This window comes from Tupaia chinensis, unplaced genomic scaffold, assembly GCF_000334495.1.
Source record: "Tupaia chinensis unplaced genomic scaffold, TupChi_1.0 Scaffold148607_1, whole genome shotgun sequence".
Lineage (NCBI taxonomy): Eukaryota > Metazoa > Chordata > Mammalia > Scandentia > Tupaiidae > Tupaia > Tupaia belangeri.
The window spans coordinates 2,893,929-2,899,040 of NW_006208456.1; positions in this window are offsets into that span (position 1 = coordinate 2,893,929).

A 5,112-nucleotide genomic window follows, 5' to 3' on the forward strand; every position below is an offset into this window, starting at 1 on the left:
TGCTTCTTTTTAGCTATTTTTTTGTTTTCTTGCAATATTTGTTTTCCTTGGCTTGCAGTGATGTAACTCCAATCTCTGTCTTTGTCATCATTTGGTGTTTTCCCTGTGTGTCTCTGTCTTTGCATGGCTACCTTATTATAAGAACACAAATTACATTGGATTAGAGATTCACCCTACTGACCTGGGAGTGCTGGGTGATCAGACCCAATACCCATGTTGGTTCTTGTCTGATGCTTACAAAGAATTAGAGATATGGACACAGAGAGAGGAATAGCAAAGCAGAGTTTATTAAGAGGGTACGAAGAACACAATAGCTCCCGAGTAGGGAGGGGTCCCCAATGGGTTGCTGAAGAGCAGCTGGCATCAAGAGGTTTTTATTTAGCTGTCTGAGAAACGGGGTGGCTTTCTGATAAGGAAATGGGCTTTAGAAAATAGTTACATGGTAGTCTGAGTGGCTTATTATCCTATTCTTCTTGTGGTCAGCAGGCCATAGTGTTCAGTACTTTTTGTTAGAATATAGTTACTAAATAGAAATTGTTGCCCTTAGCTACAGTTGCTTTGAGTCCCAACAGCAGCCAGCTTTGGGCTATGAAAACTTAGCTATTGTGACTCCATCTTGGGTCTTTACCCTGTCTGTGCGCTCAATATCCCTATCTCCTGCCGTATTAGCAAGGAGTCATCAATTCTTTAGAGAAATGTAAAAGGGGTGTATATTGTATATTAACCAAACCATGGGGAAAAATACAAAGACTTCATTAAAAAGAAAAACAGGAGTTTCCTTTTGGGGACTTATTCTATCTACCTTTAAATGGGGTCTAACTTCTATCTCATACTCTAGTATGATCTCATGTTAACTAATTACATCTACAACTATGACATTTTCAATAAGGTCACATTCAGAGACACTGGAGGTTAACAACTTCAACATTTCTCTCTGAGAAGAAAAAATTTGGCTCATAAGAGATATGATGATAAGGGGGCCAGCAGGCATGGAGGTTAAGGCAGCTGGACCCCACATGGCTGACTGTGTGATTTGAGTCCTGGACCTGGCGGCTTGAGAAACAGGCAGCACATGTGTGTGTATAATTGCCCAAAATCCTGAGAGAAGAACAGAGGAGAAGAAATCGTAGCATGGCCATCCTCCCAAGAGTGATTTTTCCTTTTCAAGGGAGAAAGAGAGAGAGAGAATGTTAATGATGGTCTGTTGTTGATCTTAGTGGAAAACTTTCAACTATACACCATCAGTATGATGTAAGCAGTATTGTTTTTTTTGTTGGTTGGTGTGTGTATGTGTGTGTAGTTTAGTTTTTTTCTATAGGGTTCATGCACTGAGAGAGAGAGAGGAAAAATAAGAAATCACCCTTCATGGCAATGGCCACACCACAATCCCTTCTTCTCCAGTCTCCTCTCAGGATTTTAGGCAAGCAAGCACACAGATCCAGAATGTTTTTCAAGGCTCCAGGTCTGAGACTCAAACCATGTAGTAGGCCATGTGGGATTCGACTGCCTTAAGCTCCATGCTACCTGCAGGCCCAAAGTCATAAGTTTCTAAAATTATTTTTTTTTCCTTTTTGCTAGAGTTTTCATACTCAACAGACAGAGAAAGAAAGTATTACTTAATGGGACATGGTCACACTGAAATCCCTTTCCTCCATCTCTCCATTCCACCAAGATTTTGGGCACACACATACACACTCCTTTCAAGTCACTGAGGACCAGAATTTGAACCTCGATTGGCCATGTAGGATCTGGCTCCCTATGTCTAGTGCTTAATCATTGCACTATGGGGTGGCCCTAACACATTTTTAAAAGAATTATTTCATTTATTATTATTATTTATTTGACTGGAGAGGAACAGAGAGAGGGAAAGTGAGAAAGCAAACCACCAAGTTTAGGACTTGAACCACAGCCGACCATGTGGGAATCCAACATCTTAACTACCATGCCACCTGCCAGCCCCTGGTCCTAAAATTTTAATTTGAAATTTATCAAATTCTTATTCTGCACCTAATAAGATGATTACATAATTTTCTCTTTTAGCCAGTTACTATAATTACATTTATTTTTATGTTTTCAAAGAGAATTTCAACAGAAAACATTAAAAACACAACTAAGTAGAATTCTTTAATTTCTGGTTGGGTAATGTTCTGGTGTTTTTTTTTTGTTTTTTTTTTTTTTTTTTTGTCTCTTTCTTTCATGACAATGAGAAAGCAAGATTAAAAGACAAGCACCCTGCCTGGATGGGGTCTTATCCACCATCACCCTCGCTGCCCTCCTCCTACCTAGCCAGCCAATTACGAGTATACCAATCAGCACATGTAGATGCATTGGGGAACCAAATCCACAATTTTCCATATAGATTGGGCTTTGCTTGAATAGCATATTACCACTGCACCACCCAGCTGGCCTATGTTATGTTATGTCAATTGGATGCTGATTTCATAAATGTGATTGGTTTGTAAAAATTTACTACACTTGGGGCCAGTGTAGTGGTGCGGTGGTTGAGGTGTTGGACTCCTATGTGGCCAGCTGCAGTTCAAGTCCCAGACATTCTGGCTTACTTTCTGACTTTCCCTCTCTCTCTCTGTCTCTCTCTGGTGAGTACACATGTTCTATACCAAACTTAAAAATAATAACAACAATAATAATAAATTCACTACACTATGTACATATGACATATAACTTTCTGTAGATATGTTATATATCAATAAAAGGTTAAACACAACTAATTCCTATTTGAGATTAGAAGCTCTTTTTTTTTTTTTTTTAAGAGAGATTTTTGCTATAGGATATATATGCTCACCAGAGAGACAGAAAGCAGGAAATCAGCCCCTTGGGGGGGTAGCCACGCTATGCCACAATCCCTTCACCTCCATTCTCTTCTTGGGATTTTGGGCATGCATGCACACACTCCTGGTGTAAATCTTTTTCTTTTCTTTTCTTTATTTTTAATTTACTTTATACATTCAATCATTATACATCACTTCGCTTGTAAAGTGAATTTACCCAACATTAATACACTTCACATCAGTCCAATTGAGGATCTCTACACATTATCATCAACAGATAATCCATTTTTTGTGTCCCATAAATGTCTCGCCTCTCTATTTTTCTTTTTTTCCTCGCACACTCCCCCTTCTCCCATTCTCTTCCTACACTGTTTCCTGTATCCATAATCATTTTCCGTGCTTCTATATCTTCTAATCTTTCAGTTTATGCCATAAAGTGTAGACAACCAGTATATGTTAAGTGGAGACATACAAATGTCTCTCTCTCTTTCATAGCCTGGCTTGCTTTATTTACTTAGCAGTAAATCCTCTATATTCATTCACTTTCTTTTTTTATTATTTAACTTTATTCTTATTATTGTTATTATTAGTTTTTTTTTTTTAATTTGACCATACAGGGACAGAGAGAGAGAAAGTGAGAAAGTAAGTTCCCAGGTCCAAGACTTGAATTGTAGTCAGCCATATGGGAGTCCAGCATCTTTAACCACCACACCACCTGCCAGCCCCATATTCAGTGACTTTCTATCAAATGCCAGGATTTTGTTGTTTTTATGGCTGAGTAGTATAACACAGAGTATATGTGCCACATTTTTTCAAATCCATTTATCTGTTCATGAACGTTAGGATTGTCCAAGTAGCAATTGTAAATAATACGGCATGAGTTTTTAGCTGTAGGGTCTGGGACTTGAACCACAGTTGACTATGTAGGAGTCCAGCAACATAACCATTACACCATCTGCAGGTCTCAAGACTAGAAGCTTTTTCTCTGAAGAATATGTAGTTGCCCCACTTTCCGTTCACATTCACATACTGAAAGAGGTGAAGAGCTGAGTTACTAAGATGGAAGAAAGATCAAGTGTTTAACTGGTACACAACTGACATTCTGACACACTTAAATTCTGTTAGGTACCCCCCCCCCCAATCAAGTGTATCAGTCTTGATTTTCAGTGTTTTACTCAAACCAGAGAAGGTGTTCATGTTTAACATCACACTGAGAGATTTCTGCAAGATTATCTTCTAGGTTGTCTTCTTTAGACAATCTTTGTGTGTGTTTTTTGATACCTTCGTTTCAGCTCTGAAATCCTCTAACATAGATTTCAATGTGTTGAGATACTCTAAAGAATTCCATTTCTCCTCATCCATAATACCTGCAGATGTCATGTATTATATGCCTGCAGAAATCAGTGCCCTTTCATTCAGCCTTCAAAATACATTTCCACTTTTGGGACCAGCAGTTAGCTTAATGGCTATGTTGCTGGACTCCCACGTAGTCGACCGCTGTTCGAGTCCCAGACCGGTGGCTTAAACTCCCACCTACCTGGCACGTGTGCATGCGTGCCCAAGATCCCAAGAGGAGAATGGAGAAGGGATTACGGTGTGGCCATCTCTCTTGGGGGTGATTTCTCGCTTTCTGTCTCTCTGTCTGGGGAGCGCAAGCGCCCTATAGCAAAAAAACCCCAAAAAACAAAAAACATTTCCATTTTTCACAGATGTATTCCCAAGTGGATTTCTGGGTAGCACCAAGTTAAGTACGTTTATTTAATTTGAAAAGAACTGACTCATTACAAATTTTCCTCTTTTCACTCAGGACCATGGTAAACTTATCCACTATTTTAAGTCTAATTTATTATTCTAGAAAATAATTCAGCAGTTTTCTTCATATAAGTTCTACATTTTTCTTACCAGAGTTATTCCTAGTTGTTTTATGCTTTTTGCTGTTGTTGTGATTGCTGCTATTGTGAATGGAACCTTTTTTTTTTTCATTCAAAAATGAATCCGAAGAGCTATAAGATCTCTACCTCCCCTTTCAGCCGTGAGACTCTATGGTTCCTCGGTTTTATGAGAACATCCTACTCGCGCCGACGTTATCCGAACCTGAAGGAAGATGGCAACCGCGGGTCGTCAAGGACAGGGCCGCTCTATCTTGCCTTTGTTCTCCTCTCGGTGGCTACTACGCAGGCGTAGTCGCCTCGGCCCCGTCCCCGCCTTCCCGGTCGCGGGCCCAACTCAGGAGCGCCGGCGCACTAGCGCGCTCCGTTTACACGCTCCGGGCCTGTAGGCGCCGCGAGTTCCGGCTGTGCCCCTCCACGCCGCCGCCTCCATC